Source organism: Mauremys reevesii, linkage group 5 (genome assembly GCF_016161935.1).
Source record: "Mauremys reevesii isolate NIE-2019 linkage group 5, ASM1616193v1, whole genome shotgun sequence".
Classification (NCBI taxonomy): Eukaryota; Metazoa; Chordata; order Testudines; family Geoemydidae; genus Mauremys; species Mauremys reevesii.
In genome coordinates, this window is record NC_052627.1 from 8,974,896 (window position 1) to 9,000,377 (window position 25,482).

Here is a 25,482-nt window from a genome sequence, read left to right on the forward strand (position 1 = left end):
GTGGAGAACCAATGTTGAAGGCCAATTCAGCCAGCAAAGGAGAGGGGCCTGACCTGACCAACCAGATGATGTCCCTGACCAGGAAGGCAAGCCGGGGTTCAGAACAGCAGCTGCCTTGTATCCTGAGAACATCAACAAAACAGTATTCCCCTGTCTTTCCTGTCATCTCTCTTCTCACCCATTGGCATCTGTCTGTTTTGTCAAAAGCAGGGAAGTGACTATCGGTCCCAACACAGAATTGAAGAACAGATCTAACCCTTTCTTCCCACCAAGCAGAAGTGTTTGACAGAATAAGAGACTTTAACAATAACCACCATCTTCAAAGACAGACTTTGTTAGGTTTTGATTAAGTTTGTTTTGCATAACCACTCAATTTCAATTTCAATTTCAATGCTTTTTGCCTTGTTTTGATTCTCTTCCTTTTATGTGTTTCAATCAACACATTTCTAACCTTTGGCATGAATTTCATACATGCGCACTCCATGGTGCTAAGGAGGCTGAGATCCCTGCATACCAAACCCCAAACCTTGTTTAACACTGTTTAATGTTGGATAGTTTCAGGGTCACGTCAACACCTTTAACTCTTTGAGCCTATTTATTCCATCGTAAGTAATACAACAACCTTCCATAGCGCAAAGGACTCCAGCACACATTTAAGAACACAAGTAGCCCCATTGATGAAAATGAGATAATTCATGTGCTTAAAGTGAAGCATTGGCTTAAAACCTTAAAGGAGCAGCAGCACCCTGAAAACCCCGCCAAAGGACCCCTCTTTCCCATTGTACTGTTGGAAGATTACAGGAAGGTCCCCTATGACACAGTGTCAGATTCCTTTGGTACAGTAGAACCCCAATTTTATGAACTAATTGGGGATTGATGAGTTTAGCTAATCAAAGAGTTCACAAAACTGACCGTCTCCAAATTTCAGTAGGTATGGTGCATAAATTAATTTAATTATTCAGTGACAGTGTACATGAAGATGGCAACAAATGTATACCATATACCTATCTTGCATATGGACTGCGCTGCATCACACACTACTGTATGTACATGCGATAGGGATCCTGTAGTCCCCTGGTGAAATAAATTATTGATTTTTCTTTGTTTAAGAGAACTGCATCTCTTCTTTGCCACCAATCTCTCAGCATGACACACAACATTTCCCAGACATGACTCATCTGCTACTAAGATACTTTCACCAGTGGTAAAGATACATACTCTCTGAGTTCACGTGATCTCTACTCAAGTTCATAGACACATACCCTTGTTGATGGAGGATAAAAATGGTTCATTTCACTGGTTGTTCAGAAGATCCGTGTTCATAAAATCGGCATTCTACTGTAATTTAAAGGAAAAAGGTGGGATTTGCAAAAGCACTCAGCAATGGCCTGCTATCTCTCCTGCTGAAATCAAGGATGCAACTTCCATGGTAAAGCTTCTGTTGACTTCCATGGGAGCGGTGTTAGGCCAACATCGAGTGTTTTTGAAAATCTCATTCAAACTATATAGCTTGGTTGCTGCTGTATTGGACGCACTGGTTTTCAGAGCCTTCAGGTAAGTAAATTATTATCATGATTTTGTTATATTACAAAAGCACCTAGAAACCGCAACTGAGATCAAGAACCCATTGTGTGAGGTGCTGTACACTACCGCTGGCTGGAACACTTTTGGAAACATGACTTCATTGAAGCAGAAATATTTCACGGAGACGTACCAGTTTCAACCAAGTTTTCATTGGGAAGGTTTTTCAGGTCCAGGGCTCTCTGGTCCCTTTTCCCTAGAGAGAGAGAAAGAAAAGCAAATCAAAAGTCTGAGCTTTTCACTCCCAAACAGACATCTTAACACAATTCCACTTTTTGAAAACATTCCATAGATTTGGTGGTTGTTCCAGTGCAGAACAAAAATAAATTTCAAAACATCATAAGCTGTTGCTAAACAGAATTGTCTGTACAGCTCTATTGTACACATACATAGTAAGAGACTGTCCCTGCCCTAAGATGCTTAATCTAAATAGGAAAGAGAGACAGAATATGCTTGAAAACAACTTCTTATCCCCATTGCATAGAGGGACTAAGGACTCAATCCTGCAATGTGCAGAGCACTCTGGCCCTCATCCAGCAAAGCCCTTAACCATGTGCTCAATTTTAAGAATGGGAATAGCCTCATTAAATCAGTGTTTTGTGGGCTCTGGACCAGCGTGTTCAGACCCTTGTGGGAGCAACCTTCAAGATTACAACAAAGGGTCAGGGCAGAGACAAGAACGGACTCCAGAACTCCTGAGCCCCAGGCTAGTTCCTTAACCGCAAGACCCTCTTTCCTCGCCTCCATGACCTATGAAGGAAGGCTGAAAGAATTGGGTTTGTTTAGTTTGGAAAAGAGAAGACTGAGAGGGGACATGATAGCAGTTTTCAGGTATCTAAAAGGGTGTCATAAGGAGGAGGGAGAAAACTTGTTCACCTTAGCCTCTAAGGATAGAACAAGAAGCAATGGGCTTAAACTGCAGCAAGGGAGGTTTAGGTTGGACATTAGGAAAAAGTTCCTAACTGTCAGGCTGGTTAAACCCTGGAATAAATTGCCTAGGGAGGTTGTGGAATCTCCATCTCTGGAGATATTTAAGAGTAGGTTAGATAAATGTCTATCAGGGATGGTCTAGACTGTATTTGGTCCTGCCATGAGGGCCGGGGACTGGACTCGATGACCTCTCGAGGTCCCTTCCAGTCCTAGAGTCTATGAATCTATGAAAGCAGAGTCACCCTCTTGCAGTCACCACAGGTTACAATTTCTCCAGGTCTGCAGTGTCTAGTGTGACTCCAGATCACTGATCTGGGATTGTTCCCTGTAATGCAGGTCTTCCCCCCGAGTTGCTCCTTCTCCTTTTGACATTAAAGGAGCAGAAGATTGAGCAGGAGCAAGTAAGCAGAGGAGGAAGCATAGGAGGAAGTTGTGTTAAATGAGGAGAGGAAAAAGTCATGGGCCATCGTCACCAGTTACGTAGCTGAGATCCCACTGATGTCAAGGGAAGTTGTGGTCTCATAGCTGGTAGCAAAATTTGGCCCATGTCACCTGGGCCCAGATCCACAAAGGTTATTAGATCCCTGACTTCCATTGACTAAGTTAGGAGCCTAAATACCTTTGAGGATCTGGGCTATGATCTCCACTGTCAGAGATAGATGATTTCAAGATGGACTCTCCAGACTTCTTAGCAAACCCATATCCATCCTGCGGCCATGTGAATAGAACCCTCCGGAACAAACTGATGTGAGAACTGGTTCATGCCAGCAAAATATTAAATAATCAAGTGCTTGTAGAAACCTCCATTTCCCCATCTGCTGCCAGGAGGAAGAAGGGAAATTATCATAGAATCATAGAAGATTAGGGTTGGAAGATACCGCAGGAGGTCATCTTCTCAAAGCAGAACCAACCCCAACTAAATCATCCCAGCCAGGGCTTTGTCAAGCTGGGCCTTAAAAACCTCTAAGGATGGACATTCCACCACTGCCCTAGGTAACCCATTCCAGTGCTTCATCACCCTCCTAATTATAAATTGATCATTCGATTTGTTCCTCTCTGAGGTCTGTTTGCTGTCCAGTGATAGAATCCAGATTGGCAAAGCTATGAGAGGCTGGACATTATAGACATTATTTCCATGATGAAATAGTTTGGCAACCATTTAGGTCTAGCTCTTCCTTAACAAAACCCCACATGAGCTGTGTGTTCACTTTATTCCATACATTTAGCCACTTCTTGAATTTTCTTCAGTCCTGTATTATGTTCAGTGCTTTGACACAATGGGTCAGGTCGTCGGCTGGTGTAAATCATAAGGACATAAGAACGGACATACTGGCTCAGACCAATGGTCCATTTAGCCCAGTGTTCTGTCTTCCTACAGTGGCCAATGCCAGGTCCTTCAGAGGGAATGAAAGGAACAAGCAATCATTGAGTGATCCATCCTCTGTTGTCCTCTCCCAGCTTCTGACAGTCAAAGGCAAGAGACACTCAGAGCATGGGGGTTGCATTCCTGACCATTTTGGCTAATAGCCATTGATGGACCTATCCTCCATGAACTTATCTAATTCTTTTTTGAACCCAGTTATACTTTTGGTCTTCCCAACATCCCCTGGCAATGAGTTCTACAGGCTGACCATGGGTTGTGTGAAGAAGTACTTCCCTTTGTTTGTTTTAAACCTGCTGGCTATTAATTTCATTGGGTGACCCCTGTTTCTTGTGTTACGCGCAGGGATAAACAACACTTCTTTATTCACTTTCTCCACACCAGTCACGATTTTATAGACCTCTGTCAGGACCCTCCTTAGTTCTCTCTTTTCCAAGCTGAAAAGTTCCATGGCCCCCTTAACTTCAGTAGGGCTATTCCAATTTACATCAGCTGAGGATCTGACCCATTGGCTTAAATGAAGTTACACTGATTTACACCCACTGAGGATTGGGTCCAGTGACCTCAATAGGGATATTTCAATCTGCACCTGCTGAAGATCAGGCCCATCTAAGGAATAGCACTTACAAAGGATGTTCCAAAATGCATGCCAGCTTCAAATGCTGTTTGGATGATTTACAACATAGTCTCACCCTGATCTTAAGTATGCCATTAACCTTCCACCTGGCGTTTTTATTCTGTTAACCTGGAGAATATTCACACACACGCTGAACAGCAGTAATGAGCTGATGGCAGTGATTAATTATCCATTGCAATTCTGTAATAGATCAATGCATATGATAACTCATTTATCAAGAAAACAACTGCTTCTTTAAAGTCCACCATCAATCAAGCAAAAAGGCACCGTATTTGTTAAGCAAAGCAGATGCACTCAGGACTGTAAGGTCCCTGGTTAGTAAGGAGAGGTTTTTTGAGCAATACATTACAAAAAATATTATAAACCTCCTCTAAGCGTAACCCACTAAATTCTGAATGGTTCAGTCAGCAAATGAATTGCAATCAACACTTCAGACTCCACATTCAATGGTTTCTCATTAGAAATGGTGGAAGATCCTTTACTTGATGTTTAAAACAGGACTGGACAAAGTATTAGAAAATACAGTGCAGGGTTTTCAAGAGCACATTCTCCCATTGAAAAAGTTTTACCATTGGCGTCAATGGGAACAGAATTAGGGTAACACCTTTAGTGTAAAAATATCACATCTGAGGGTAGAATAAAAGCCTCTTCACTGTCAGGAAAACAGACTAGAGAATGACCATTTCCATCTCTGCTTCTAAGGGTACGTCCGCACTGCAAGCAGGAGTGAAATTACAGCATGTGTAGACGTACCCATGCATGTTTACGCTAGCTAGCTTGTGTACCAGCAGCAGTGACGCCACAACAGCACACACTTCGGCGCAGAATAGATATTCAGAGTGCCAGGCGGGCTTGTACAGGCCACGCCAAAGGCCATGCTGGCACGACTTCACAGCTAGTGGCACATGAGCCAGCTGGATTAGAAGCAGTCTGGGAATGTCTGCACATGCTGCAATCACACACCCTGTTTGCAGTGTAGACATACTAGCGGGGTGAGTTGATGTCTTTTATTTGACTTCACTCACCTTGTCTCTCTAATATCCTGGGACCAACACAGCTACGACAACACTGCATACCTTAAGATGGCATGTCTGAGATGGGTTTTTATTCCAATATATTTCAACTCCCAGCTGTTTAAATACATGATATTTAGGCTGCAGGTAGCTCTGATAGCTACTCTAACCTGTGAGCTGTGCTGCATGTTGTTTGCAGCACAACGCTAGCCAGACCAGAGCAGACCAAATCAGGAATCTACAAAGCAGCACCCACTGGGAGAGCTCTGCAATAGGGGATTTGCAATCCCAAACCACAGAAAAGTATATTTGACTGTTTTCTTTAGGACTTAAACTAAGCTTACAAGGCTTAAAACTTACATATTCACACACTGTCTCAGGGAGTTGGGCCGGGGGTCATTCATGAGTAATCAAAGATTTTTATTTATTTTTTTGCCTATAAAAGCTGCTTTTCACCGGAATGGAAATCTCTTGGGGTGGATGTTAAAAGACACAAATGGCATCACCAGGTCGTTGAAAATCTACTTCTCAAGACAGCACTGTTTTGCTTTTCTAGAATTGGGCTGAAAATATGATTTATTTGTTTTTTTCAAGTAATAATCAGCAGCTGTGATTTTGAATTTTGTTTCGCGCAGTTCTCCACCTGGCGTCACCGAAAATAACATCTTCACATGCAGCTCCATATTTATGTCCATTCCATCCCATAACCCCTCTGCCGAGCTCATGCTTAGCTAGTTCTCAATGGAAACGGTTAACATCCCTTTCACCACACACAGGGCTGTTGTGGTGGCACATAAATATTCTGTGCTATCAGGTAAAAGGTGTATTGCTTGTGTGAACCTGCAAGAAAGGCTGAAAAAGGAATCCAGTTGTCAGGTGGTTTTTAAGGGACCGTGCCATGCTGATAGGCCTGATTAAGCCAAGTTCTGAGAGTAATAACAAACCTCTTCAGACACACATACTTCCAGACCATTTTGTACTCTTCATGAAGAGGAAGGAGACCCATGTGGTTTGGGCACTGGTGTGGAACTGGTGAGGTCTTGGCTCTGCCACCAATCCTTGCTGTGACTGGGATAAGTCACTTGGGCCTGGATTCAGGAACCCACGTGGCTGGGATTTTGATAGAAGGAGAATTTCAGTAGGAGTTGAACACCTAACTGCCTTCACCTCCATTGAAAATCCCAGCCTGAAGTATGAATTGTCCCAGCTGAGTCAATAGGACTTTGCACATGCTTAAGTTAGACATGTGTTTAGGTGCTTTGACAAAGCAGGGCCTTAATCTCACTGGTTGAGCTCCCTACAGAAATCAATGGGAGTTGCTATTGACATCAATGGGGCCAGGATTTCCACATCTGAAATGGGGATGACCCCACTTCCTTTTCTCTGTCTTGTCTAATTAGCCTAACTGCTTTCAGGCAGTGACTGTGTTGTGTTCGTACAGCACCCAGCACAATAGGGCCCAATTTCAGTGCAGGCCTTCAGACACCGTTATAATACTAACCAGTCACTGAGAAGAACACCGCCTTATAACAGAGCCCTATAGAACCACAAAAAGGCCCCAAAGAGGTCTATATTTTGAAGCCCTATTCATCCATCTTATTTTATGACATCATAATTAGCACAAGATACATAACTGTGAGGAGTGGCAGAGTTCATTTATCTCCAAGTAGGGGATGACTCACCCGAGTTATAATTTCCAAACCCTCATTTAAAGGAGAAGGATGTCAGACTCCACTATTATAGATTATGCTTTGGCAACTCTTTCAAAAATAACAAAGATCTGATTAATTTGCAGCAGCTTTTGCCAAGCCAGAAATGGTCTAGGCGGTGGGGAACTTGTCATTCCATTTTTGATCATAAAAAATTTGTTTGTTCTTAGATTCATCCTTGTTGGGTACAGTTTACAAATGAGCACTCGTGCAAATTAAATCCTGAACACTCTCTTGTGGAAAAGAGGCTCCTTTGCCAGGTGGGAGATTTCAAACACCTTTGTTTTGAAGAAGCCTCCCTATCCATGTCCAGATAGAAGTGCAGCAAGTGTCTGAACCAGAGGCAACACATGGGGGGGAAGAGACATGCAAAGTCACATGCCTCCTCCCTTAAATTGCTCCTTGGCTTGTACTGAGCATGCTCACACAGACTGAACATGCTCCATAGCACTGCTGAAGCCAACTGCCCTCACTCTGCCCACCTCCACTATCGGCAGGCACGGGTCATCTCTGGTCTGAACACTTCTAAAAGTGAATGCAAGTCATGGGTTCTACAAACATACACCACCACTTGTCCCAGTGAGCTCACAATCTAAGATTTAGACATATGGAGCAGACAAGTGGGGAGGTCTAGGTAACATAAGAAATACCTGAAGGCAGGGAGCTCAGAAGCACTCAACGTTGGCCTAACTCAGCTCTCATTGAGGAACTGTCACAGATTGAAGTATCACTAGAGGAGGTTTTGGAATTAATTGATAAACTCAACATTAACAAGTCACTGGGAGCAGATGGCATTCACCCAAGAGTTCTGAAAGAACTCAAATGTGAGGTTGCGGAGCTATTATCTATGGTTTGTAACCTGTCCTTTAAATTGGCTTCTGTACTCAATGACTGGAAGATAGCTAATGTAACGCCAATATTTAAAAAGGGCTCTACTGGTGATCCCGGCAATTACAGACCAGTAAGTCTAACGTCAGTACCAGGCAAATTAGTTGAAACAATAATAAAGAATAAAATTGTCAGACACATAGAAGAACATAAGTTGTTGGGCAAAAGTCAACATTGTTTCTCTAAAGGGAAATCATGTCTTACTAATCTATTAGAGTTCTTTGAAGGGGTCAACAAACATGTGGACAAGGGGGATCCAGTGGACATAGTGTACTTAGATTTCCAGAAAGCCTTTGACAAGGTCCCTCACCAAAGGCTGTTACGTAAATTAAGTTGTCATGGGATAAAAGGGAAGGTCCTTTCATGGACTGAGAACCGGTTAAAAGACAGAGAACAAAGGGTAGGAATAAATGGTAAATTCTCAGAATGGAGAGGAGTAACTAGTGGGTTCCCCAAGGGTCAGTCCTAGGACCAATCCTATTCAACTTATTCATAAATGATCTGGAGAAAGGGGTAAAAAGTGAGGTGGCAAAGTTTGCAGATGATACTAAACTGCTCATGATAGTTAAGACCAAAGCAGACTGTGAAGAACTTAAAAAAGATTTCACAAAACTAAGTGATTGGGCAACAAAATGGCAAATGAAATTTAATATGGATAAATGTAAAGTAATGCACATTGGAAAAAATAACTCCAACTATACATACAATATGATGGGGGCTAATTTAGCAACAACAAATCAGGAAAAAGATCTTGGCATCATCGTGGATAGTTCTCTGAAGACGTCCATGTAGTGTGCAGAGGCAGTCAAAAAAGCAAACAGGATGTTAGGAATCATTAAAAAGGGGATAGAGAATAATACGGAGAATATATTATTGCCCTTATATAAATTGATGGTACGCCCACATCTTGAATACTGCATACAGATGTGGTCTCATCTCAAAAAAGATATACTGGCACTAGAAAAGGTTCAGAGAAGGGCAACTAAAATGATTAGGGGTTTGGAACAGGTCCCATATGAGGAGAGATTAAAGAGGCTAGGACTTTTCAGCTTGGAAAAGAGGAGACTAAGGGGGGATATGATAGAGGTATATAAAATCATGAGTGATGTGGAGAAAGTAGATAAGGAAAAGTTATTTACTTGTTCCCATAATACAAGAACTAGGGGTTCATGGAGGTTAAGTCCATTAATGGCTACTGTTGGTAGACAGGATACTGGGCTGGATGGACCTTTGGTCTGACCCAGTACGTTCATTCTTATGTTCTTATTGCAGTCACGTAGACATTCACCATTTACTTTGGGGGGGGGACATCAATGGGAGCAGAATCAGGCCAATGCTGAGAGCTTTGAAAAGTCCCACCATAAACTGTGTCCTCATTAGCAATGGGAAGAACAACACAGCTGAATCAATGAAAATTGTTTGGGGTCACAGAATCTTTCTGAGCCTCAACAGTCACTAAGGCCCAGATCCTGAAAGGTAACGTGGCACCTAACTGCTACTTATTTCAATGGGAATGTGACAGGGCAGATGCCTTCTGAGCACCCCCTCATGGCCAGAGGTCATTCTGTAGCTCCCTGCCTCCGTTTTCCCTCTTCAGGGCCCTGTAAAAACTCCACACAGTCTATCTTGTCCAATTCACAGACCTTCTTGAGGTCTGAGTTTGTCATTGCACAGTTCCAAAAAAACAAAAACAAAAAAACCACAGACACCAAAACCTTTCCACCCACATCCATAAACTGGGCACAGCCCTTCATCCTTGAGGGATTGTCCCTTTCTGCTGGCCAAGCACCTGAAGAAAATGGAAGACCTGGCCTGCCTTCTTTGCATCCTTCCTAAAAGGAAAGCTAAATTTTCAGGTGGGTCTTCTTACCCAACCTCCAACTCCCTTCTCCAGAGACCACCGCAGGAGACTCTCTCTCCCTGAACTTCACTCTGCAGTTCCCCATGACTGACCACAGGCCTCTGTTTTCCACCTCCCCAGAGCCCTGGTTTTGTCACATGACTTGCTTCAGTTTCTTCACATGAGGAATCAAATTAGATTCCAGCCCACTTGTGACATAGCTATGTCCCTTCCCAAGGGCCAGCCACCCTGTGCCAGGGAGTTCGGCACTTAAATACTTTAAGGTATTTAGGCACCTAATGATGTGGACTAGTGTCTAGTGGGATTTTCAAAGCACCTAGGAGCAATGGGAATTAGGCACTGAGGTCCAGATCCTTAAAGGTACTTAGGTGCCTAACTCCCATTGAAACCAGTAGGTTTTAGATGCCTAAATATCTTTGAGACTATGGGCCCGAGGCACTTTTGAAAATTTCACTAGATGCCTCTTTGCATCTTTAGACTCCTAAGTACCTTCGTAAATCTGCCCCATATGCTCCTAAGTCACTTCAGTACTTCTGAACATTTTACACTGCACCACACTTTTGACCCTTGTTTCACTCCATAAATGGCACATGCTAACAGCACGGGTTTGGCATAACACTAAAGCTGTCCAGAGAGTGAGAGCCCAGCACAAGTTTTGTGGTCTTGCTGATCTGCAGAGATATCACTTTTACTGTGCCATAATTAATGATGCATTATTCCCCCAATCCCACCCCACCCCCCAAATATTCATGGCTACCAGCAGTTAATGACAGATTTGTTAATTAACAGCATGAGGCAAAGCCAAGGTTGCTGTTCTAATAAACAGGTCATTAACTTTGGTAATGACCGATTTGGGAAGATGATTACTCTGACAAACTGCATTCCATGGCTTATAAAAAGCACCAGTACAATTTTAAAACACAAGTGGCAGCCAGGGCTTTAAAGGAGCTGTTGTTTTGAGACACTACTCATTCCTCTAGAAGTTACCACTTCCATTTTTCACCAGCTGTAATGTGTAATCATGAATCAAGGTGAGTATATTTCAAGTAATAGTAGTTAAAATAGATAAAGGATGTAAAATACGTTGAGCGATATAAAGACAATTGGCCTTCGCTTTGAAAATCAATCAGCAAAGGCACTTTGTCTTCATAACTATATCCGCCACACTAAAATTTCGGCCATTTTAATCACTTGACTTTTAACGGCATTTCTTTATAAATCCAGGGGATGTGGCTATGTGGGAGAAGAGACTATTTCAAATAATACACCAGAAAATGCAACAACCAAAGCATAAAAACTATTAAGTGTACAATTGTTTAACTCTCCCGACTAAAACAGTTATGGCTCCCTGTGCTGTGAGAACAGTGTTATCTTCCTATTGCAGGGAGTTACAATCCACCTACTTCAGTTCCCATGTAGTTACAATTGGATCCACTCCCCTTCCTCACTGGGTGTGCTACATTCAGAAAGAAGCTCTGTTTTTAGCCCATGAGTTTCTGCCTTTATGTAGCGTGTGGATTTATTCCCCAGTGATAGTTTGTCTTCTGCCTTGCACCTTGTAGAGGCATTTCCACAGTGAGCACAAATTGGGTGTAAAATGTTGCCAGATCAAATGAAATTCACCAAATGAAATTAATGGGCAGCAGGTTTAAAACAAATAAAAGGAAGTTCTTCTTCACACAGCGCACAGAGAACTTGTGGAACTCCTGGCCTGTGGAGGTTGTGAAGGCTAGGACTATAACAGGGTTTAAAAGAGAACTGGATAAATTCATGGAGGTTAAGTCCATTAATGGCTATTAGCCAGGATGGGTAAGGAATGGTGTCCCTAGCCTCTGTTTGTCAGAGGGTGGAGATGGATGGCAGGAGAGAGATCACTTGATCATTACCTGTTAGGTTCACTCCCTCTGGGGCACCTGGCATTGGCCACTGGAGGAAGACAGGATCCTGGGCTGGATGGACCTTTGGTCTAACCCAGTCTGCCCGTTCTTATGTTCAAAGTTCTTCCCTAACTGTTGGACACTGGTAGGATTTTATACTCACAGCAGCATGGGCTGAATACAAGCCCCTAAGATCCTAAGTACATACTCAGGCAGGTAGCCTGTCCCGCCACCCATACTGCTGCTGCTACATTGCTATTTATAGCATGCTAGCTTGATCAAAATGAGCACACGAACGTCTACTCAAGCTGGAAGTTACATCTCCAGCTGCAGACATACCCAAAGAGGAAGGCGGGTCTTATGCATAAGGCATAGGATGGCCAGGACAAGGATCTAAACAGGAGGAATGGCATTACATTTGGAGCAATAGCCCAGTTTCCTGTTTTTGTAGAAAAACAAGGGCCTATACCATAATGCATTGGAGCCTCCCGTTGACTTTGATGGGTTTTGATACAGGCCACAAAAGAGAACTGTTTACAACTACTGTATCAGCGGGGTGATAAAAGATCTTGAGGCTGGGAGCAGAATGATGCTGGTGAGAATGTGATGAAAAGAAGGACTTCCTCCATATTTGCTGGAATTGCTTGGTCTTTCAAGATTACTGGAATAAGATCCGGACACAAATGGTGTTAATAGTTGGGTGTAGTGCAGATTGCCAGAGGATCCATTAGTGATTCTTTTGGGTCTTTGGGTAGATAATTAAAGAATCCAAGGGAATAGTGACTTCATATCACACCACTTAGTCAATGCCAGACAGTTAGTAGTCGGATGCTGGAAAAAGAAAATATTTCCCTCTACAAATGCATGGTTTACTAAGGACCAGGGTGTAGTGATTATGGAAGAAATAACACAGCATTTCCTACACAGCAAAGTATGAAAAAGGGAAATCAATGTTTTGAGCCAGATTTGGGTTAGGTTGTGAAACCTTTACTCAGGAGTCATGTCATTGAAATCAGTGGAGTAAGGTGCTACCCAACAGGAGTAAAGGGAGCAGAATATGGCTTATGGAGTAGAATCACCCACAACAAAACCAGAGCACTTGAAAAACTTTTCTGAGGATTAATTAGGACAAAGGCTGGAAGTGGACTGTGGGACACACACACACACACACACACACACACACACACACACACACACACACACACACACACACCCCGGATGGACTATTCCCTACAGAGAAGCAAAGAACACAGCATAGCTCTGAAAAAGAAAAATCAATTAAAATGAATTAAATATTTATTATAAAAATATTAATCATCTACCTTTTATCTAGCCATGTCCATCGGTAGATCTCAAAGCACTTTACAAAGAAGGGCAGTATTATCATCTCCATTTTACAGATGGGGAAACTGAAGCACAGAGAGGGGGAAGTGATTTGCCCAGGGTCACCCAGCAGGCCTGTAGCATGTATTATTTGCCTGTGCTGTGTGTTAGACGAAAAGTAGAACTGCTTGTAACAATCACGGGGTCATTAAATAACAAACCAGTGAATGAGAAAGGAAAAAATCATTAACAAACTGGAGAGCATCTCTGGCGAGCTGCTGCACACAGTCATGCGGTGTTCCCAATACCCACCTTCAGGGCACATCTCCAAATTCCTTTGTTCATAATACTGTCCCTTTTGAGGGAGCATCTCTAAACTATAACTTTTTACAAACATCTCTCTACATCTTCCCTCTTAAGGAAAAATAAACAACTATCTAATAACACATGAATTAAATTCTCAACCCACATAGTACATTTCCTTAAACCCAACTAGCTAGAGAGGAGAGGTTACCAGCATATCACTCTCAAGTGGGTCTTTATGACTCAATTACCTCAAATACCCTTTCTCCAGGCAGGTTAGCAAGTCTCTATGAGTCTTTCAGGACGTTTAATCCAGGATTACTCATAGATCCCTTCGATTACATAAAAATGTGTCCCCCTGGGCTGTCTGGACTACATAAGACCTTGGATGCAGCTGTTCTTTAATGGTACCCCTTTGGCCCCAAGAATTAGAGGTGTGATTCCTCAGGCACACAACCACCTGGGTTAAGAGATGGGAGATCACAGGCCCTTTTGTCAAAATAATATTTCTGCTTCTACTTCTGATTTTCTTTCTTTCATCTTCTGTTTGGTTTCATTGTTATGAGATTTCAGCAACCGATTGGTAAATTAGATCTGATCCTTCTTCCCATTCATAACTGAGCTGGAGGAAAGCCATTCTCCAGGGAGGTAGTTTGGTAAACCAGTAATGCTTTATACAAATCAGCCCCACTGTCAAAAGCCTTTTTCGTAAGGTTCTTTCCTATCCATATAGACCTTTCCACAAATCCATCTGATGGGGGGTAAATTGGTCTTGATCTTTTGTGATAAAAATCCCAATCTATAGCACATTGCCAAAAATCTGCATTGGGAAATTGAGGCCCATTATCGCTGAAGACTTCATTTGGAATTCCATGTCTGGAGAAGATTTTCTTCCTGTCAGCTATCACTGGCTTACTATTGGTACAGTGCAGTGTGAAAATTTCTGGCTACAGAGAATAATAATCTCTATTAAATAATCCTTTGATTGCCAGGAAAATAAATCAGTGCCAACCTTCTCATAAGGCCTTTGTGGAACAGCGGCTCTGCCTGTTGGCATGGCTTGTATTTCAAGCATGAAAAGCAGTTTCTTACCACATTAGTAATATCGTGATTGATTCACAGCCAATACAGCACCTCTCATGCTTGTTGTTTGCACTTCTCAATTCCTAAATAACCCTCGTGGATCTTCCGTAACATTTCTTTTCAGAAGCTTATTGGAATTACAACCTTACTGCCTTTGAAAATCACCCCATCTATCACAGTAAGTTCATGTCTGCAGTTCCAATAGTCACTTTTATCCTTGGACAGCAACTGCTTATTTCTTCAAGCCACCCTTTAATTATCACTTCTTTAGGGATTCCCAATGATTCATCTTTCTCTGTTTCCTCTCTTATTTGTTGCAGTTTCCTGTTAGCTATGGGAATTAACTTTAAAATCAACTATACATAGGCTTGCATCTCTGTCTCTAAAGTCTTCTCTGGCTTCATGGAAGCCATTGCCCTGGAAAGTGCATCTGCAGTTAACATGAATTTACTGGGCATATAGGTCACAACCAAATCATATTTTTGCAGCTTTATTGTGATTGTTTGAATCCTTAAGGTACAATCATTTAGTGGTTTGCTACATAAAGCTATCAGTTGCTTGTGGTCCATTTCAACTTCCACTGTCTGACCATAAATATACTGATTGAATCTCTCACAGGCAAACAGTATTCCTAAAATCTGCTTTTCAATCTGTGCGTATCTGGTTTCTGCCTCAGTCAGTGATTTGGGTGCATATGCCACTAGTTGCCAACAATCCTCATGCTTCTGCAAAATCACTGTACCTAACCCAGACTGTAAAGCAGCTACTGAAATTTTAAAAGACCTTCCTGGTGCATAGAGCTTCAACACTGGTTCTTGTATCCATTGTTGTTTTAAACCTTCCCATGATTCCTCTTGTTCTGCACCCCAATACCATTCGTTTTCATTCTGTAGGAGTTCTCAAAACTGCTGCTTTAGTAGATAAGACTAGGTATGAATTTTCCAAGATAATTAACCATTCCCAGGAACCATTGGACATCTTTCTTTGACTGGGGATGTGGCATCATTTCAATGGCTGAAATCTTCCTCTTATCAGGTTCTACACCTTCGTTGGAAATAATGTCCCTAACAAAAGTTGATTCTGTAACCCCTAAAACATATTTCTCCCTATTTACTTTGAGGTTTGCAACTCTAGTTGCATCCAGGACTCCCCGAAGTCCTGCTCCTCTTTCATTGAGCCCCAGATGATGATGTCATCCATTGAGTTAACAACATTAATATATTCATAGATTATGTGTATGGTTTTGTGGTACACTTCTGGTGCTGAAGCTATGCCGAAGGTAAGCATAAGAATCTGTATCTTCCAAATGGGGGGTTAAATGTGCATTGCTTTGGGCTTTCTTCCATTAAATTTAGCTGCCAAAAACTTGAGGATGCGTCCAATTTACTGAAATATTGAGCATTTGCAAATTGAGCCATAATCTCTTCTCTGGTTGGTAACTTTAAAAGTTCTCTTTTTATAGACTTGTTGAGGTCTCTGGGACCTAAGCATATGTGTAGCTTGCCGTTACTTTTCTCCACAATGATGAGGGAGCTCACCCATTCTGTTGGTTCCTCAATTTTTTTATTTTTTTTAATTATTTTTTATTACTTGCATTGCTTCCATCCTTGCAAGCTCAGCCTTGAGTTTATCACTGAGCGCAAATGGCACCTTTCTACATGGATGGAGAACTGGACGAACCTGCTTGTTTATCCAGATTGGGTCATGATACTCCCGAAAGAATACCTCATAGCCAGGGTCAGAATGATCTTGTTGTGAGAGCATGTGTTTTACCAGACAGATAGCCAGACCTAAAATTAGTGTCACCTCCTTTGGCACTACAATGAAAGGGAGCCCGTACATGGCGTTTTTATGGTTGATGCTAGCAATGCACCTCCCCTTCACTGGTATGTCCCAGAATAACCAGTTACGTTTATTTTTGTTGGTCACAGTTTCAGTCTTATTTTTAGCCTCTCACAATCTTGTTCAGACAGAATATTAACCTGAGCTCCTGTGTCCAGTTTCAGTGGAATAATTGTTCCATTCACTGCCATAGGCAGTATCCAGTCCCTCTCATCAGCCTTTCTAGACCCCAGTGTATCCATGACAAACTCCTCAACCAGAGCATCTTTAACTGAACACACTTGGCTTTTCTGCATCAGGGATCCGCACATTTTGCAAAATTATGATTTCTCCCACATTTATAAGAGAGTTTCCCTAAAGGCAACACACTGTTTGGGGCCATGCTGTGATCCACACCTTCCACACGAGCATCTGTACCCAGTCTTCCCCCGTCAGCCGTTTTCATAGCGAGTGGCTCCACTCTTTGATTTGACATATTCTAGCTATATTCTTTTATGCTTTGTATATGGATAACCTCTTCTGGTGGCTTCAGCTCTTTGGCTTGTTTCCACAGTTTCTGCTGCCCTGCATATTTGGAGAGCTTTTTCTAAAATTAAGTCTCCTTCACAGAGCAGTCTTTAATGCCACAAATGATTTTATCTCTGACCAGAGATTCTGTCAGTTCACCAACAGGTTTAACTGAGTTTCCTTAATTCTGTGACACATTGCTCTATTGGATCATCAGTTTTTTATATAAATGTAACAAATTTGTGTCTCTCAAAGGTTTCATTCCTTTTTGGCATGCCATGTTCCTCAAACTTAGTCAGTATTTTACTTAACTTCATGCTTTCTCCTTCGTCAAACTTAAAATTGTTGTAAATATCCAATACTTCCTCCCCAACAACATGCAAAAGGATTGATTTCACTTTATCATTTTTCTCCTCTGCTCCTATGGCTACTAAATACAATTCAAATTTTTCAAATTTTCTGCAACATTGCTTGACAATTGCAGACTGGATGGAGGTTGCAACACATCATTTTTTTGGCTTTTTTCCCCTTCTTAAGCTAGTCAAGCTACTATTGTGCTCACCAAATACATGCAAAAGCCTCTATGCCTGGTGCGCCACATGCTTCTCCCATGCTTTCAGTTGCAAACACAGGAGCTAACTTCAAAATGACTGCAGTTTCCTTCTCATTCAGCACTTCTGACACAATGTAACAATCTTGGGGTTTATTAAATAACAAATCAGTGAATGAGAAAGGAATAAAACATTAACAAAACAAACTGGAAAAGTTTCGCCGGTGAACTGCTGCGCATAGCCATGCGGGGTTCTCAACCCCCACCTTCCGGGCACATCCCCAAATTTTTATGTCCATAATACTGTCCGTTATGAGGGAGCATCTCTAAATTATAACCTTCTACAAATATATCTGTACACTGATGTTATTTCCAATGTTATATGCGTTCATTTTCCCAATTATTGCCGTGTGTTATCCCTTTCGCTTCAGAGCAGCCATGCAATTTTCTGGAAGGTGAAAGCTATTTTGAAAGAGTGTAAAATTATTAGGTGTAAAATTAGCAAGCACCGAATAATCCTACTGCTGACCAAGAACCATTCAGGAGCTGTTGTGGCCAGCTATATAATGGTGCATGAGGCTGGGGAGAAGGGACTAGGAGCTTTCCCCATCCACTGTATCTCTGCTGAGCACAAAAGTATTTCAGAGAGCAGGGATTGCTTCCTGCTAGTGCACCTGCAGACTCTTCTTACCTGAAAAGGAGTGAGCTGCGGGCAAATTCATAGTTCTTCCCCTTCACACAGAGCAGGATAGAGTGACCGGATAGCAAGTGTGAAAAATCGGGACAGGAGGTGGGGGGTAATAGGCATCTATATAAGAAAAAGCCCCGAATATCAAGACTGCCCCTATAAAATCAGGACATCTGGTCACTCTAGAGCAGGAACATATGCACCCTTTGAAAGATCCAGAAGGAAGTATCTTCTGGAGGTTCCTGCTGGCCTCTCTACACCCTCTCCAGTGTGGAAATTGATGTAAGGGTCACAGTCTACCTTTTTATGCATCTCCTAGTAACAATGACTTCAGTGAGGAGTATGCCTGAATGAAAAGCGAGCCAGAGGCTCTGGATTTAGCCCATTCATAATAATTAACATACAATACCTTGCATTCATATAGCACTATTCATCCAGAAGAACCTAACATTCATTCTTTTACCCATGTAGCATTCTGCATACTGTCCTGTGTGGATCATTAATTATGGTACTGCCACAGATCCAGTTGTGTACTGTAACAAGACTCTAGAGAAGTGGATGGTGGGAGAAGTGATTGTAAGGATTTTATATCAGTTTAAGAAATATCTATAAATGTAAGAGGTCTAAATAACTAGCAAGCTTAAGTCTGTAGACTTTAGCAAAATATTTTAAAGCTGGGTACTTAAAATTAGGTACCTAAATCAGTATTCAAGAATCTAAATCAAAGTGGCTTGTTTTTTCAGTGGTGTTGAGCACCCACAGTTCGTGTTGATTTTGCTGCTGAAAACCAGCCATTTTACATGCCTAAAAAGGTATTTAGGTGCCTAATTTTAAGTACCCAAGCTTCAAAATATTGGCTTTTGACTTTCATGGAAATATATGACTGACTTTACAGCAACTTGTACTTTGTGAGTTTTAAGTTTTCCCTCCTGTTTAGCCTGTTTTAAACATTTTAACAAGAATTTGTGAGGACCCAGAAATTACCCACAAACACCTTCCTTAGTGATTATTATAAACAAGGTGGTTTGGGGCCAATAAAACATCATTCTAGAAGCAGGAAATGTTGAGAAATTGATATTCATAAAAGTGACGACAACGGTCTTTTTGTAAACAAACTATCTCCTTTAATTTGCGACAAAAAGAACACGGCAGCTGACAGAGATGAAGATTAAATGGACCGAGACAGACTATATCTTTCAGTCGACATGGCAATGAAAACTCATTTTGGGTACAGATGGGAATTTACCAATATAAGACAAATGATGGTATAAGATAGAACAGGAGGTTGGTGAAAATAAAAGTTATAAATGACAACACACCCGTTATCCCCTGATGTAGCAATCGCAGCAGACGCATTGCAACTGTCCATCTTAAAAAATTGGTTTTATCCCCAAAGATGGTCTCAGTATTTGCAGACAAATCATGTCAAATATACAGGTGACATCATCGGCGTACTGCCCAAAAGTGAGGGAGAGCTAGAGAACATGGTTTAAAGACCCAGGATCACTAAAACCTACAGGGTTTGCTAGAATTGTTAGAAGCTTGCAAGAACAGAAACCATGTTAGTGGTGGGGCCTTTCTGCTGACTTTGCTGAATGCTCTGCAATATATAAACTGGCTTGATTTTTCAAAAAGTGACTGGTGACCTTGGGTGCCTCCAGTTTTGGGGGTCCAATCTGAAACACTATAAAGGGGCTTAATTTTCAGACAGCCCTAAGAACCCCACCCTCTGAAAATCAGGCCCATTTAAGGTGCGTCAAGGCAAGCGGAAGCCAGACAAATTCTAATTAGAAACAAGGCACACATTTTTAACAGGAAAGGTGATTAACCATTGGAACAAGCTACTGAGTGAAGTGGTAGATTCTCCAGTGCTTGATATCTTCAGATCAACACTGGATGCCTTTGTGGAAGAGATGCTTTAGCCAAACACCAGCTATTAGATTCAGTACAGGGATAACTAGGTAAAATTTAATTGTCTGTGTTATACAGGAGGTCAGACTAGATGATCTAATGGCCCCTTCTGACCTCAAAGTCTATCAATCAATAAGAAGGCCTGTCAATGAACTAAACCACAAATATAAGCCGGCCAAGCATTCAGTAATGTTTAGCGGTTCTGTTCTTTCTGCCCCTGCACTGTCTCTCCACGACATCGTGATGAAAAGCAGGATTAATTGTGCAAGTTTAACATTTTCTGGACTGGAAAAGGATTTACTCACTCCGCCAACCACCACTACAATACTGGACCAAAACAGACATGTAATCCTCAGTATCTAGCTTCCACCCGTTTTCACAAACACACTCCATTTTCCTAGTAGTTTTGTCTGTGATTTTTAAAAGCACTTACTATTAGCCTAATTCTGCTCCCACTAAAGCCAATGGGAGTTTAAATAGACTTCACTGGGAGGAAATTTAAGCCAATGCAGTGTTGCCAACATTCTTGGTTTTATCATAAGTCTTACAATATTTGTTTTCTTTCTTAGAGCCCCAACTCCTGGAGTCACGTGATTACCTGAGAATCTCAGATTTCATTAGCCCTTATGGTTGCAAAAAAGAACTTGAAAATGTGACTCCAGTGCACTTAAAAATGCTCAAAAACCAGAAAGCCAAGAAAAAGAACCTAAAAATTATTATTTTTGTTAAATCTCATGAGTTTTAAAACAATCCAATGATTTTGGGGGTGGGGTCTGACTAGTGAGTTTTGAACACCTGAGATTGGCAAATGATACAATGCTAAATGATTTTGAAAATCTCACCCTTTATTATGTTTGTGATAATTGGGCCTACAAATGTACCCTAATTGTGAGCTCAACTGTGAGGAGTGAAAGTTCATAAAATGTCACAATAACCTATCATGACAAAAGTTGATGGGAAAAGGTGCGAAGGGGAGACAGAAAGACTGAATCGGTTGAAAGAAAAAGGCCTCCTGCTATAACTCAAGAACTGTGTTAAGATCATGGCTGGGTAAACAAGAAGAATGTGGAACCAGAAATCGATGGACCACAGTTAGTGTTGGAAATTGGGCCTAATTCGTGGACACAATGATGAGAGGATGGGCTAGTCCATCCATCGCTCCCTTCTGAAGTCCTTATTAAAAAAACAAAGAGGGAGTGCGACAGACAGACTTGGGGAAAGCCGGCTCGCTCTTAAAAAACAAGAGAAAGGGAAGGAGTGAGTTTCACCAACATGGCTGACAAGCCCACCATCTCCTGGGATCTTGGGAATCAGCGCGATACCCTTGTGCCTTCTTCATCCTAATCCTGAGAGATGCCTTGGCCCCTGACCAGCCTGGGCCACAGGATGACACTGCCAACTCCACCAGTTCTGGCCAAAACCCAAACACCACCTGGGATGAGAGACTGTCTCTCCCTTCTGCCGCCCGCCCCCCAACCCATGTGTCCTTTTACTTCCCCCACCTTCTTTATTTTCTTTCCTATCCCTTTTCTTTTCTTTTCTGTCTAGTAACAGTCTGGCTTACCCAGCCAACACTGTAGATTTTGCAACATTGCTGTACATCTGTGACCAGAGAGGGAAATAACAGCAAAGCCTGAACCCAGTCCGATGCTGGTACGAGTTTGCCAGGTCTCAGAGCAGCAGATCAGACCATGTGCTGGGCCTGTGTTTTTCCAGCAGCGAAGGTTGCAGGTGAGAGTCGACACCCGAGACAAAAGCTGCATTTTCTATCTTTGCCATTCTTTCCTCTCCCCTTTGTGTGTGTTTGTCTTGTTTGGTCTTCTAGGTAACAGGATCAGACTTCAACAATAGCAGCAGCAGCAGCGACAGCTCCAGCTCGTTTCAACTCACTACATCTCTTTTCCCCAAAAGGAAAGTTATTATTACCATCTTTAATACCATCTAACCCAGGAAAGCGGTGCGGGCCGAGGGACGTGCTGGCCACCCTTCCTGCAGCCCCAGCAGGTAAACAAACCGGCCCAGCCTGCCAGGGGCTTTCCCTGAACAAGCGGAAGCCCTAGTTTGAGAACCACTGATCTAAGAGACTGTCAAACAAGGGGAATTTCTTTCTAAAAAACTCCACAGCTAAAGGGAAAGGGAACAGGGGATGCTGTTAAAAATGGGATATTAATGGTGTGTTTGCCATGATACGAAGCAGGCTGAAATCTCTGTATTACCAAACCCCAAATCCTGTCTAAAACCATTTAGTGTCGGACTGTTTCAAGGGCATGTTAACACCTTTGATTCTTTGGATCCATTTATTGCATCTGAACTAATACAACAGTAAGTATTGATTTAACACACATCTACAGAAGGATATCTGGGTAAGACAGTACAAAATATACGTAGCCAAACCACGTGTCCAGTGCCCATGGAAAAACAACTCACCGCGTCGGTCTGAAGAACCTCTCCTTTCCATCAATCTACCCGACTGACAATATGAATCCCAGATTAAGCAGCTGTGTGGAAAAGCTGCCAACATTTCACACTGCTTTATACTTGAGAAAAACTGAGCTTTTTGCTTCAGAAGTAACCAATCTAGGGCTTGTAATAACTTGAAAGTTTGGTTGAAATGTTACACGCTTGAGCATTGCTTCCTATTCTTCTGTTGTTCCATTAAAGATAATGAGCTTGCAGAAGAGGGCATGGTTGTGGGTGGTGGAGATTTTGGGTGGTATTCTGGCTAATGTAATTGTTCATCTAAATCCCGATTCATCATAAGTAATTACTCTTAGGTTACTTCCTAGCTCTTCCAGTTTCGAGCTGTCAAGTAAATCAGAGCCAAGTTTGGAAGGCAGGGCAGACATTTCTGTGTTGCACCCACAGGAAAAGGATAACGCTAATAATTAGGCAATATCAGAGGTTAAGATCCCGTCAGAGAAACGGAGCTGAGATTTGGCCCTATTTTAAACCCACAACTCCCACAGGAGGCGTGCGGAAGTCTATTTACTGTACTCTCTAATGTCTTCCAGCTGCATTTGATAGAGGCTCATACAATCACAGATCACCTGGGCTTTCAGAGGGCCTAGGGTGGATGAAGGCAGAAGCAGGAGAAGAGCATTTGGCATTGTTATAACTTTAAATAAAGGCACACACAAAACAGCAGTCCGAAACTAGCTGGTACAGACCCAGGGTTGCCATGGCGGCCATAAGGTTCCCAAGTTAGCAATGAAGAGCCACAATCTATATGGGCATAGAAATCACACAGGATAATAAACCTGGCAGATGCCAATACCTAGCAGTATGAAAGCCTGACAGGTTGAGAGAGAGTCTTGAGACACAGGGGGGCAGGCCTCTATTATCGAATTTCTGTCCCATGTAGGTACTTGGAATAGGGATCAAATCACTTCTCAACCTTCTCTTGGTGAAGCTAAACAGATTGAGCTCCTGGAGTCTGCCACTATAAAGCATGTTTTCTAATCTTCTAATGGTTCTTGTGGCTCTTCTCTGAACCCTCTCCCTCCTTGAGCTGTGGCTATCAGAATGGTTCACAGTATCCAGCAGCAGTTGCACCAGTGCCAAATACAGAGGTAAAACAACCTCTGGACTTCTACTCAAATTTCCCCTCTTTACACATCCCAGGACTGCATTTGCCCTTTTTGGCCACAGCATCATACTGGGAGCTTGTGTCCAGCTGATTAGCCGCACACACCACAAGTCTTTAACAGCATCACTGGTACCGTCTGAGTCACCATAAATGGGCCCTAAAAGCCCTGGCTCCTGCTCAGGGAGGATCCACAACCAACAGGCACTGCAGGAGACGGCCATAAGCCCTGGAGTAGGAGGCATTCCAAAGGATGAATTCAAATGGGAACAGGTCCAGAGAAGGGCTACTAGGATGATCCGAGTAATGGAAACCCTGTCTTATGAAAGGAGACTCAAAGAGCTTGGCTTGTTTAGCCTAACCAAAAGAAGGTTGAGGGGGGATATGATGGCTCTCTATAATATATCAGAGGGAGAAATATCAGGGAGGGAGAGGAATTATTTAAGCTTTATACCAATGTGGACACAAGAACAAATGGATATAAACTGGACACTAGGAAGTTTAGACTTGAAATTAGACGAAGGTTTCTAACCATTAGAGGAGTGAAGTTCTGGAACAGCCTTCCAAGGGGAGTAGTGGGGGCAAAAGACATATCTGGCTTCAAGACTAAGCTTGATAAGTTTATGGAGGGGATGGTATGATGGGATAGCCTAATTTTGGCAATTAATTGATCTTTGATTATTAGCAGTAAATATGCCCAATGGACTGTGATGGGATGTTATATGGTGTGGGATCTGAGTTACTACAGAGAACTGGCTGGTGAGTCTTGCCCACATGCTTAGGGTTTAGCTGATCTCCATATTTGGGGTCGGGAAGGAATTTTCCTCCAGGGCAGATTGGCAGAGGCCCTGGAGGTTTTTCGCCTTCCTCTGAAGCGTGGGGCACGGGTCACTTGCTGGAGGAGTCTCTGCACCATGACATCTTTAAACCATGATTTGAGGACTTCAGTAGCTCAGACATAGGTCAGGGGTTTGTTCCAGGAATGGGTGGGTGAGATTCTGTGGCCTGTGTTGTGCAGGTCAGACTAGATGATCATAATGGTCCCTTCTGACCTTAAAGTCTATGGAGGTGGGCGGGAAGGAGAGTAATGGGTGTGGAATGCCACAGGTAAGGCTCTAGCATAGTGCTGCAGAGATTCCAGGCAGCACTGTGGCCCACGGGACAGTCCAGTCAGCCCCCAGGAGCTTCTCCAGCCATGGGAGCTGCCCAGAAGTGACAGAGCACAAAAGGTGGCTTACACCCATTTTAGCCCCTACTCCCTCCAAGCTTTGTCTCTCTCCTCTTCTCCTGGCTTTGCCTTGGCTGCTATATCCCCAGGACTGTGGAAACAGGTATATTAATCTCTGGGAGCAAAGCTGGGGTTTGCCACAGCTGACCATGCTGTTCATCTGGGGGCATCGTCTTCTACACAAATGACACCAATGAAAGACTCAACAGTATTAGGAGAAGTAACGAGCACACAGAGCAAGGAGCAAACGCAAGCCAAAAAGCTGTGGCCGTGCTTTGTAAACAACACAACGCGGCAATGAATTGCTGTTTTGACAGATGTGTAATATGCCATTTGGCTCGGAGTCGATATTTGTGGTCATTTGAAGAAACAATTAGATGGCATCTGGGAGAATTGGAATATTAAAAAGGGAATTAATCTTAAAGGAACTCAGTGACCTTCACTCACTTCCAAAGGAAAAAAATGTTGTATGGATTTTCCAAGCCTGTGTGCATTAGTTATTGCTTCATTCCCCAGGTATCTCATCTTTTCCTTTTCTTTTCTTTTACCCACATAAAGTGCAGATCAGATGGGCCAGACAGACAGAT

At 42.5% G+C, this 25,482-nt stretch overlaps 1 long non-coding RNA gene across 1 annotated transcript in view; it reads right to left on the reverse strand.

Moving 5' to 3' along the window:
• Positions 1-923: 923 nt before the first annotated feature.
• LOC120406497 overlaps positions 924-25,482 on the reverse strand; it is a 36,112-nt gene continuing 11,553 nt past the window's right edge. Inside the window, exon 3 of the long non-coding RNA XR_005599319.1 lies at positions 924-1,777. This is a non-coding gene — a long non-coding RNA (uncharacterized LOC120406497). The remainder of the gene's footprint in view (positions 1,778-25,482) is intronic.